Genomic DNA, 13,170 nt, shown 5'->3' on the forward strand with positions numbered 1-13,170 from the left:
ATTTGATCTGGTCCAGATTCAGCAATCTGATAGATATGGTCGTTATCTATGATTCTGCGTTTTTAGTTTTCTCGAATGTGCAATATTGTGGATGCAACAGATTTTCGTCCTTTGTGGGGGCGGAAGGGGGTGGGGGGAAATTCTGAGATATACGTTTTATAGTGAGATCTAACAGAAGTGCGGATACCAAATTTGGTTACTCTAGCCTTAATAGTCTCTGAGATTTGTGGATGCCCCAGATTTTCGTCCATTGCGGGGGCGAAAGGGGTGTGGCGAAATTTTGAAACAAACTCGTCTCGGTCCGATATATTAGGAGTGTGGATACCAAATTTGGTTGCTCTAGCTCTTATAGTCTCTGAGATCTAGGCGCTAATGTTTTACTCTAAGCAAAGCCTCCTATGCTACGTGTGTGTTAGTGAGAGACAGGGCGAGAAAAAATGAAATTGTTTTCTTGATGCTGGCTATAATAATACTACGATCTTATTCAAATTCTGCACTCTAAAAGATATGGTCATTCTCTACGATTCTGCAAATTTGGTTTTCTCGTATCTTTAAAATTGTGGATGCCACAGATTTTCGTCCTTTGTGGGGGCGGAAGTGGGCGGGGCGAAGTTTTGAAATATTTTTGTAGCAGTGACATATCACAGAAGTCTGGATCCAAAACAACGTTGCTCTAGCTCTTATAGTCTTTGAGCACTAGGCGCTGAAGGGGACGGACAGACGGACGGACGGACAGACGGACAGACGGACAGACAGACAGACAGACAGGGCTATCGACTCGGCTATTGATGCTGATCCAGAATATATATACTTTATGGGGTCGGAAACGATTCCTTCTGGACGTTACACACATCCACTTTTACCACAAATCTAATATACCCCAATACTCATTTTGAGTATCGGGTATAAAAACTCAAAAAATTCACTCGCAAAATAATAATAAACGAAATTCACGCAGCGCAAGAGGCAGATCTGACACAAGGGTATATTCAAGTAAGGTGAGGTCAATCTCTTTTATAAATATTCCTGAAATAAATAAAAATTTTGTCAAAGGAGCAGTGTGACCGTAAAACCTGCCGAAAATAGGTGGTTAAACAAAAGCTTAGGACTTTCAAAATGGAGCCAAATTTTCCGTTTTTGCTGGAAATCCGCACCTTTTGACAAACCGTAAACAAATCTGCGACAACCAGTGAGAACACTCCCGACTACGCCGCTCCTTGTATTATTATGCTTTGGAACTGATGTGCTATTTTTAAAAGCGGTGGGAAAGAAAGACAGGGAAAAAACAACACATTTTTTAAGTTCATTTATTTAATTCAAATTGAGTTGATTTATTGACGCAATGTTTTGGTTCGATTAATCAACCCCACACATGTGAAATGATCTACATAAATACATAATCGCCGATTCCCCAACTCAAATCAATGAACCATTACGCCGCACATGATATCCTTTTCAACTGCACATGTGCATAAATTAAATAAAATAATCCAAACAAGTGGCCAGCTTTTATGGACATTTCCGTCACCTTTAACACGAAAATCCATTCAGAAATATGGCAAAACTATTCCACTTAATTGGCTCGCACCGCAATAAAAACGAAATCATTTGACTATTTATGACATCCATTCACACAATGAAAACTACACCATGCACTCCTCGAGTCCACGCCGCGCCAGTTCCGGTCTTGCTGGTTATATCAGCTCCTGTCCTATGTGTGTTTGTAGCCCGAACGTAATCCAAGAAATGAATGATTGTTAATAGTAGAGAAACCGACCGGCGTGGGAAGTCAAAGCTCAGAGGTCTCTCACTCGGCCGCGCAACCCTGCTGACGCGCAAGTATTGACAACATTTATTTTTATACCCGATACTCAAAATGAGTATATTAGATTTGTGATAAAAGTGGATGTTTGTAACGTCCAGAAGGAATCGTTTCCGACCCCATAAAGTATATATATTCTTGATCAGCATCAATAGCCGAGTCGATTGAGCCCTGTCTGTCTGTCCGTCCGTCCGTCTGTCCGTCTGTCCGTCCCTATTAGCGCCTAGTGCTCAAAGACTATAAGAGCTAGAGCAACGATGTTTTGGATCCAGACTTCTGATATGTCACTGCTACAAAAATATTTCAAAACTTCGCCCCGCCCACTTCCGCTCCCGCAAAGGACGAAAATCTGTGGCATCCACAATTTTAAAGATATGAAAAAACCAAAAACGCAGAATCGTAGAGAATGACCATATCTTTTAGACTGCAGAATCTGAATTGGATCGTATTATTATTATAGCCAGCATCAAGAAAACAATCTCATTTTTTCTCGCCCTGTCTCTCTCTAACACACACGTAGCATAGGAGGCTTTGCTTAGAGTAAAACATTAGCGCCTAGATCTCAGAGACTATAAAAGCTAGAGCAACCAAATTTGGTATCCACACTCCTAATATATCGGACCGAGACGAGTTTGTTTCAAAATTTCGCCACACCCCTTTCGCCCCCGCAATGGACGAAAATCTGGGGATATTCACAAATCTCAGAGACTATTAACGATAGAGTAACCAAATTTGGTATCCGCACTCCTGTTAGATCTCACTATAAAACGTATTTCTCAGAATTTCGCCCCACCCCCTTTCGCCCCACAAAGGACGAAAATCTGTTGCATCCACAATATTGCACATTCGAGAAAACTAAAAACGCAGAATCATAGATAATGACCATATCTATCAGATTGCTGAATCTGGACCAGATCAGATAATTTTTATTCCAAAGGAAACAAATCAATTTGCAGTGGCTACGCAGCGCCCGACGTCACGCTCAGACTGATTTTCTGTCTCTCTCGCACGCACTCTTTGTCGTGTCGTTTAATATTAGCGGCGTCTGCCGGAGGAGAGCCATACTGACTTAGTATCGGGTATAGCTGTAGAGTTGCGGTGTCCGCAGCAACTCACAACGTTCCCCCTCATTTGTTGTTTGACTGTTTCAAAATTTTAAAAGCCTTAGACCGCCCAAGTAAATTGTAGACGACTTAATGTGGGAAGAACTTTAAGAATTTATAAGCATTTTATACAAAATTTTATCGGCCACAGTTCTATTTTTCATGTAGGCGAATCAAAATAATGATTTAGATCGGAATATTCCCATGCAACTGAGAAGTTGCTCGGATACAAATGTAATTTGGACTCAAGTGTTTTTCCAGAATGGAAAAAGGAACGAGGGGGAACGTTGTGAGTTGCAGCGGACACCGCAACTCTACAGTTATACCCGATACTAAGTCAGTATGGCTCTCCTCCGGCAGACGCCGCTAATATTGAACGGCACGACAAAGACCGAAAATCAGTCTGAGCGTGACGTCGGGGGCTGCGTAGCCAGTGCAAATTGATTTGTTTCCTTTGGCTATAAAAATTATCTGATCTGGTCCAGATTCAGCAATCTGATAGATATGGTCATTATCTATGATTCTGCGTTTTTAGTTTTCTCGAATCTGCAATATTGTGGATGCAACAGATTTTCGTCCTTTGTGGGGGCGAAAGGGGGTGGGGCGAAATTCTGAGAAATAAGTTTTATAGTGAGATCTAACAGGAGTGCGGATACCAAATTTGGTTACTCTATCATTAATAGTCTCTGAGATTTGTGAATATCCCCAGATTTTCATCCTTTGCGGTGGCGGAAGGGGGTGGGCGAAATTTTGAAACAAACTCGTCTCGGTCCGATATATTAGGAGTGTGGATACCAAATTTGGTTGCTCTAGCTTTTATAGTCTCTGAGATCTAGGCGCTAATGTTTTACTCTAAGCAAAGCCTCCTATGCTACGTGTGTGTTAGTGAGAGACAGGGCGTGAAAAAATGAAATTGTTTTCTTGATGCTGGCTATAATAATACTACGATCTTATTCAAATTCTGCACTCTAAAAGATATGGTCATTCTCTACGATTCTGCAAATTTGGTTTTCTCGTATCTTTAAAATTGTGGATGCCACAGATTTTCGTCCTTTGTGGGGGCGGAAGTGGGCGGGGCGAAGTTTTGAAATATTTTTGTAGCAGTGACATATCACAGAAGTCTGGATCCAAAACATCGTTGCTCTAGCTCTTATAGTCTTTGAGCACTAGGCGCTAATAGGGATGGACAGACGGACAGACGGACGGACGGACAGACGGACAGACGGACAGACAGACATGGCTCAATCGACTCGGCTATTGATGCTGATCAAGAATATTAACTCTTTATGGGGTCGGAAACGATTCCTTCTGGACGTTACACACATCCACTTTTACCACAAATCTAATATACCCCAATACTCATTTTGAGTATCGGGTATAAAAACTCAAAAAATTCACTCGCAAAATAATAATAAACGAAATTCACGCAGCGCAAGAGGCAGATCTGACACAAGGGTATATTCAAGTAAGGTGAGGTCAATCTCTTGTATAAATATTCCTGAAATAAATAAAAATTTTGTCAAAGGAGCAGTGTGACCGTAAAACCTGCCGAAAATAGGTGGTTAAACAAAAGCTTAGGACTTTTAAAATGGAGCCAAATTTTCCGTTTTTGCTGGAAATCCGCACCTTTTGACAAACCGTAAACAAATCTGCGACAACCAGTGAGAACACTCCCGACTACGCCGCTCCTTGTATTATTATGCCTTGGAACTGATGTGCTATTTTTAAAAGCGGTGGGAAAGAAAGACAGGGAAAAAACAACACATTTTTTAAGTTCATTTATTTAATTCAAATTGAGTTGATTTATTGACGCAATGTTTTGGTTCGATTAATCAACCCCACACATGTGAAATGATCTACATAAATACATAATCGCCGATTCCCCAACTCAAATCAATGAACCATTACGCCGCACATGATATCCTTTTCAACTGCACATGTGCATAAATTAAATAAAATAATCCAAACAAGTGGCCAGCTTTTATGGACATTTCCGTCACCTTTAACACGAAAATCCATTCAGAAATATGGCAAAACTATTCCACTTAATTGACTCGCACTGCAATAAAAACGAAATCATTTGACTATTTATGACATCCATTCACACAATGAAAACTACACTGGACGGTTTTCTAAGGGTTAAACTACAAAGAGAGTGAGAGCGCTCTAACTGCGATTGCCCACTCGGAGAACGGCGTCGTTTCATGCTAGGGCGGCGTAACCTCGTTTCCGATCACCATGAAGAGTCTTCGTTTGCGTTTCGACGAAATCACAACGACAATTAGCAGTTGCAGCCGGCCGCGCTTAAACCCGTATTACCCATTACATACATACATACTCTATACGCGATTAAGATTAAAGTTTAAGTTGATTGAAGTCCAAATGAATAAATCTCGAATTGTCTATATCGTGTAGTACATTATTAAACGCAAAGATTCCCCAGAGCATTTCTGCTCAACATTGAAATCTCGTATCGAAGATTTCACAACATTTTTGGTGGCCCATGAGGGGAACCGCGTTTAATTCGTACTATACGCATATGATTCTACCTCGTTCCGCGTTCAGTTAAATGTACAAATAAAATCATATTTTACCGGCTGCAACTGTAAACGGCAAACACAACGCAAACCAACGGTTTATCCAACAGCCGCTATCTCTCGCACGAAGCAGGGACAAAGAAGACCAGACGATAGCTCTGTGCCTGGACAGTAGCACACAACAACAACACAAGCCGACGGTTAGACAGCAGCCTCTCTCTCGTGCAAAGCAGAGACCAAGAGACCAACGAGCGTTCTGTTGCTGCACATCATCTCTAGACACAAGGCCTCAACTCAACGCTCACAGTAGCACAGCTTCTGCTCTCCGCCCTGACAACACCAACAACAACGACTCGCAAGTTCTCCTAAGCTACGCTTTAAGCAAAGAGAAGCACTCCCGAGTACCAGAGTAAGTGTTTCGTTGTGGGTATTTTGTACAAGGTCAAAGAGAGTGCAACTAAGGGTGAGAAAGGTACATACACATATAACAACAACATGTCAACAGCCGAGTCCCACGACCTCGAAGCCGATCCTCAGGTGGAGATCGACAATCTCAGTGTTATTCAGACAAATCTCATTGCGAGGGTTAATCAAACGGTGCGTAATTTCAGAAAGGATGGCGCAGATCGGAAAACAAAAGCTTATTTTCAAACGTGCTTACAAACTTTGCAACGGTTCTTAGGTGAATTTGAGCAAAATCATCAACGTTTGCTAATACTTCGATGTCCAAGTACGCATAGTTATGTGTCCAGCGAAGTGGCCTTTCGCTTTGATGAAGACTATACAACGGCATTCAGCATCATATCAGAGGCCTACGAAAATGTATGTCCAAGAGCACCACCGGTACAGCAGAATCCGGAGCCAGCAAATCCATCTGTATCATCAGTGCAATTGCCCAAGCTACCAGTACCGACTTTTACAGGCAAGTTTGTGGATTGCATTTGTTCAACTCATCCATAACAACCAGAAACTGTCGGACGTCCAAAGGTTTCATTTCCTGAAGCAAGCTCTTCCCTCGGATCGCGACGAGGATATTCAGCAGATGGCGCTTGCGGGAAATAACTATGCAACAGCTTGGAGTCTCGTCCTCAAGCGATACGACAACAAACGGCTGCAGTTTATGTACCATATGAACGGTTTGTATGACTTGCCACAGTTGACAAAGGAGCAGTCTGCTGATATAAAACATATGCTTAATGTTGCGACGGTTTGTCTCAATGCTTTCAAGAATCTAGATGTTCAGCATTGGATGGCTCATCATCTCACTTCCAGACTGCCAAGCACGACACTGCAAGCTTGGGAGCTCCATCTCGGTAGCTCTGCCGAACTTGCCACCTTTTCTCAGCTACAATCATTTCTCAACGACCGTCTCGTCAGCATCGATGTGTTCGAAAACCGAGGCCACTCCACGACGCGGACACCTGTGCCGCAGCCTGTCAATCAAAGGCACCCGAAGAAGTCAGTTGGCAACGTAACATACAAGGGCAACAGTTTCCACGCCAAGACTGCGGTTGCCGAACACACTCGCTGCCCTCACTGTAGCGACAGTCACAATCTTCGGCATTGCCCGGACCTTTTGTCCAAGGACTGCTTTGCAAGGAAAGCCATCGTCGATCATGCAAAGGCATGCCTCAACTGTCTGAGCCGTTCCCATGCACTTTCAAAATGTACCAGTAAAAGGAACTGCACGCAGTGTGGTCAAAGACACCATACACTGCTGCACTTCCCAACTCCTGCTCAGGTGGCAACACAGCCTCACGCAGCCTCCCATAGCGCTCGTTCCGGTAACTCCTGGCAGTATACAACGAGCGACTCATCTGGCAGGGCTACACCTACGCAACTCTACGCTAGGACCCCACTTCCTACTCAGAGCACTGCACAGCCTCTCCCAGTTGTTCCCAACACTAGTTCCGGTGGTCATCCACAGTCTGCAGCGACCGACTCGTCTGTGAGAACACACTCTGCGCAACTAGTCTCCGCTACGGCAACGCATCACGAACCCAGCACTGTCCTTCTGGCCACTGCCCTGGTCACAATCCACAACCCCCACACTGGCCAATCAGCTGTGGTACGTGCGTTAGTGGATTCAGGCTCGGAAGGAACCCTCATTACAGAGCAAACAGTGCAGGCTCTCAACCTCAAGCGGCATCCAATTTCGGCAGAAATTGCTGGAGTTGGGACCACCTCCAAGAACAGGTGTACCTACACTACAGAATTGGCATTAAGTTCTTGTACTTCGCAGTTTTGTACTACCATTGATACTGCGTTTATACTTAAAACGCTTACATCGCAATTACCTTCAAAATCCATCAAATTGCAGCAATGTCCTCATTTGAACGGAATAGAACTCGCCGATCCCAGGTTCTACAAATCACAACGGATTGATCTTCTGCTGGGAGCGGACGTAATCCCACAGATCCTGCTTTCAGATATCCGCAGAGGAAAGGAGAACCAACCAATTGCACAGCACACCCAGCTGGGCTGGATAGTCTTTGGTCGAGCCACTTCCACACGCTCACACGCTGTCACCATTAGATGTCACCACAACAGGCTAGAGAATCTCGTCCAGAAATTCTTCGAAATGGAGCATCTCGGTTCTGCAAAACAGCTCACACCAGAAGAGCGATGGTGCGAGGAGCATTTTAAACGAACTCACATCCGTCAACGAAACGGCAAGTATTTGGTACGGTTACCACTTAAGCGTTTGTTTGACCCTTCGCAGGTGCTAGGCAAATCACGTCAAATCGCGATTAATCGATTCCAAATGCTTCAACGAAGATTCCAAAGGCAGCCGGAGCTGCAAGCCAAATATTCGGAAGTCATGAAGGAGTACTTTCAACTAGGCCAGGTGACCAAAGTAACAACCAAGGAGCAGCAGCATTGCATCATTAGCAAGGAGAATGGAATCGAGTCCACATGTTGCACCTTGCCTCATCACGCAGTATTTAAAGAGGAAAGTGTCACTACTAAGGTTAGAGTAGTATATGACGCCTCCTGTAAAACGTCAAACGGAAAATCGCTCAATGACGTCCTATGCACCGGACCAGCGCTCCAAAACGATCTAGCCGGCGTGGTCCTGAATTGGCGTTTCCATCGTTTTGTTTTTGCTGCCGACATTCAGAAGATGTATAGATGCATTGACATGAATGCAGAGGATTCGCAATATCAACGCATCTTTTGGCATGACGAACACAACCAAGTAGCTGAGTATTATCTCAACACAGTTACGTTTGGAACCGCTTCAGCTCCTTACACAGCCATTCGCGTCATACATCAACTGGCGCAGGATGAACGAGACCGATACCCACTCGCGGAAAGGGTCCTTCGACACGAAATATACGTGGACGACGTACAAAGCGGAGCTTCCACTCGCGAAGGAGCATTAGAAATTCAAAATCAATTGATCGGAGCCTTACGATCAGCAGGAATGGAGCTTCGAAAGTGGTCTGCGAATGACGCTTCTCTGCTACAAGAAATACCTCCAGACCATTTATCTCATAAGACATTATTAGAGTTTGAGTACCAAGATCCCGTTAAAACCTTAGGCCTCTATTGGCATCCACATCAAGACTATTTTGGGTTCAAGATAAATTTTGAAATCAGTCACGCACATACTAAACGTTCTTTACTTTCCACAGTCGCCCGACTGTACGACCCATTAGGTTTCATCACGCCCTGTGTCATGACCGCGAAGGCGATACTCAAGGACTCATGGATGGCCCGCATCAAACGCAACGATGGCAGCCTAGCACAACTGGACTGGGATGAACCGCTGCCAACCGAACTGCTTGATAGATGGCAGGGATTCATACAGAACTTGCCATATGTCGAGCAAATTCAAGTACCACGATGGCTGCGCTTCAACATCCACGAGCTTGCGTCATTACAGCTACATGTTTTCTGCGATGGATCATCACTGGCGTATGCAGCATGTGCATATATTCGTGCAGAGCTACCAAACGGAATGATTCAAACTCATTTGCTAGCTGCACGCAGTCGAGTCACACCCACGAAACCGATCACAATTCCACGAGTCGAACTTTCGGGTGCGCTGCTGGCAGTTAAACTGGCAAAATGGATCCGGGACCAACTTCGCACTGCAGGACCACCTATGGCAACCTTCTATTGGTCAGATGCTACTATCGTTTTGTTTTGGATAAATGGAGATCCCCACCGATGGCAAACCTTTGTGTCAAATCGCGTTGGACAGATTTTGGAGCATAGTACATCAACTCAGTGGAGACATGTACCTACTGCGGTAAACCCAGCGGACTGCGCAACTCGTGGCTTAACACCACAAGAGTTAGCAGTACATCCATTATGGTGGTCTGGACCATCATGGCTACAGCAGCCGGAAAGCCAATGGCCGGCAAACGGAGTTCCCAGTCAGGACATCGACAGGACTATAATCGAGGAGAAACCATCAGTTTTGTTCCAAAATGCTGTGCAAGTCTCGGAGGCTCCAGAAGCCTTCATCCAAAACTCGTCCTCATACGACAGGTTAATATCAGTCATGGCATATGTTCTACGGTTTATACATAACATTCAAGCCAAAGGGGACAAACTGTCTGGACCACTGAGTGTGCAGGAGCTCGACAACGCTTTAATTCATCTCGTTCGCAGCATTCAACAGGAGGTCTACGCGACAGAGATATTGAGGTTGAAGGGAAACAAGGCACTATCGGGCACACACAAGTTGTGTCAATTATCCCCATTTCTAGATGCCCAACAAATTCTACGAGTCAGAGGTCGACTGCGAAATGCAATGCACCTTCCGATAAGCCAGCGACAACCAATGATCATTCCCAATCATCATCATTTTACCGATCTCGTCGTGCGTAATGCCCACCGTCTTGCACTCCACTCGCACCGAATTAACGCTGGCCACTATTCGACACAAATTCTGGATAGTCAACGGAAAACAAACTGTCAAACGCATTCTTCGACAATGCGTCCGATGTTTTCGTCACCGACCGAAACCAGCAGCACAATTGATGGCCGATCTTCCCCTACATAGAGTCAATCCGCCAACTCGTGCATTCATCGCCACCGGAGTGGACTATACAGGCGCGTTCGAAATTCAAGCATCCAGATTCCGTGGACACACAAACTACAAGGCGTATATCGCAGTTTTCATCTGTTTGGCTACAAAGGCAATTCATCTTGAAGCGGTCACGGGCTTAACCACCGAACACTTTCTCATGGCCCTACAACGTTTCATCGCGCGTCGGGGCTACTGTCAACACATGTATAGCGACTGCGGCACGAACTTCATTGGTGCCGACCGGGCTCTTCAAACCTGGCAAATACACTTAAAACGAGAGCTACCCACAACTGTAATACCTGCTTTAGCGGCCCGAAACGTCCAATGGCATTTTAATCCATCGCATAGTCCTAATTTCGGAGGCCTTTGGGAGGCAAATGTAAAGTCTGTCAAAACACATCTCTATCGAGCCTTTTCAGGATATAAAATGACCTACGAACAACTTGCTACCGTGCTAACACAAATTGAAGCCTGTTTCAATTCCAGGCCATTATGTCCACTAAGCGCGGAGCCGGAGGACCTAGCTGTCCTCACCCCGGCACATTTTCTTATTGGAGATTCATTATTAGCACCGCCGGATGTAACGACAAGGGATGTTCCACTCACAGTCCAATTTCTGGAAGGACAGAAAATGATCCGGCAATTTTGGAAACGTTGGAGTTCGGATTGGCTATCACATCTTCAAGCCCGTCCAAAGTGGCGACATGAAACCGACAATCTACAAGTCAGCGATCTAGTAATTGTCAAGGATGACCGACTGTCACCCAACGAGTGGAAACTGGGAAGGATAATAGAAGTTCACCCTGGAGCTGACAGTTTAGTCAGAGTCGCAACTGTTAAAACAGCATCAGGCGTATACAAACGATCGGTCTCTAAACTATGTCGGCTACCGTTGCCACAGACCTCAGAATAATCCTACCACCGTTGCTAGCTCTATTCGACCATACATGTACCATAACGAACACTTTATTTATTCACAGAGCATTCACATGTGACATCCTTTGGTTTCTAATACTGGTCCCAGTATTGGGGGCGGCATGGACGGATTTCGAAGGGTTAAACTACAAAGAGAGTGAGAGCGCTCTAACTGCGATTGCCCACTCGGAGAACGGCGTCGTTTCATGCTAGGGCGGCGTAACCTCGTTTCCGATCACCATGAAGAGTCTTCGTTTGCGTTTCGACGAAATCACAACGACAATTAGCAGTTGCAGCCGGCCGCGCTTAAACCCGTATTACCCATTACATACATACATACTCTATACGCGATTAAGATTAAAGTTTAAGTTGATTGAAGTCCAAATGAATAAATCTCGAATTGTCTATATCGTGTAGTACATTATTAAACGCAAAGATTCCCCAGAGCATTTCTGCTCAACATTGAAATCCTCGAGTCCACGCCGCGCCAGTTCCGGTCTTGCTGGTTATATCAGCTCCTGTCCTATGTGTGTTTGTAGCCCGAACGTAATCCAAGAAATGAATGATTGTTAATAGTAGAGAAACCGACCGGCGTGGGAAGTCAAAGCTCAGAGGTCTCTCACTCGGCCGCGCAACCCTGCTGACGCGCAAGTATTGACAACATTTATTTTTATACCCGATACTCAAAATGAGTATATTAGATTTGTGATAAAAGTGGATGTTTGTAACGTCCAGAAGGAATCGTTTCCGACCCCATAAAGTATATATATTCTTGATCAGCATCAATAGCCGAGTCGATTGAGCCCTGTCTGTCTGTCCGTCCGTCCGTCTGTCCGTCTGTCCGTCCCTATTAGCGCCTAGTGCTCAAAGACTATAAGAGCTAGAGCAACGATGTTTTGGATCCAGACTTCTGATATGTCACTGCTACAAAAATATTTCAAAACTTCGCCCCGCCCACTTCCGCTCCCACAAAGGACGAAAATCTGTGGCATCCACAATTTTAAAGATATGAAAAAACCAAAAACGCAGAATCGTAGAGAATGACCATATCTTTTAGACTGCAGAATCTGAATTGGATCGTATTATTATTATATCCAGCATCAAGAAAACAATTTCATTTTTTCTCGCCCTGTCTCTCTCTAACACACACGTAGCATAGGAGGCTTTGCTTAGAGTAAAACATTAGCGCCTAGCGCACTCTTTGTCGTGTCGTTTAATATTAGCAGCGTCTGCCGGAGGAGAGCCATACTGACTTAGTATCGGGTATAGCTGTAGAGTTGCGGTGTCCGCAGCAACTCACAACGTTCCCCCTCGTTTGTTGTTTGACTGTTTCAAAATTTTAAAAGCCTTAGACCGCCCAAGTAAATTATAGACGACTTAATGTGGGAAGAACTTTAAGAATTTATAAGCATTTTATAAAAAATTTTATCGGCCACAGTTCTATTTTTCATGTAGGCGAATCAAAATAATGATTTAGATCGGAATATTCCCATGCAACTGAGAAGTTGCTCGGATACAAATGTAATTTGGACTCAATTTGTGAGTTGCAGCGGACACCGCAACTCTACAGTTATACCCGATACTAAGTCAGTATGGCTCTCCTCCGGCAGACGCCGCTAATATTGAACGGCACGACAAAGAATGCGTGCGAGAGAGACCGAAAATCAGTCTGAGCGTGACGTCGGGGGCTGCGTAGCCAGTGCAAATTGATTTGTTTCCTTTGGCTATAAAAATTATCTGATCTGGTCC

The sequence above is a fragment of the Drosophila miranda genome, assembly GCF_003369915.1.
Source record: "Drosophila miranda strain MSH22 chromosome Y unlocalized genomic scaffold, D.miranda_PacBio2.1 Contig_Y1_pilon, whole genome shotgun sequence".
Taxonomy (NCBI): domain Eukaryota; kingdom Metazoa; phylum Arthropoda; class Insecta; order Diptera; family Drosophilidae; genus Drosophila; species Drosophila miranda.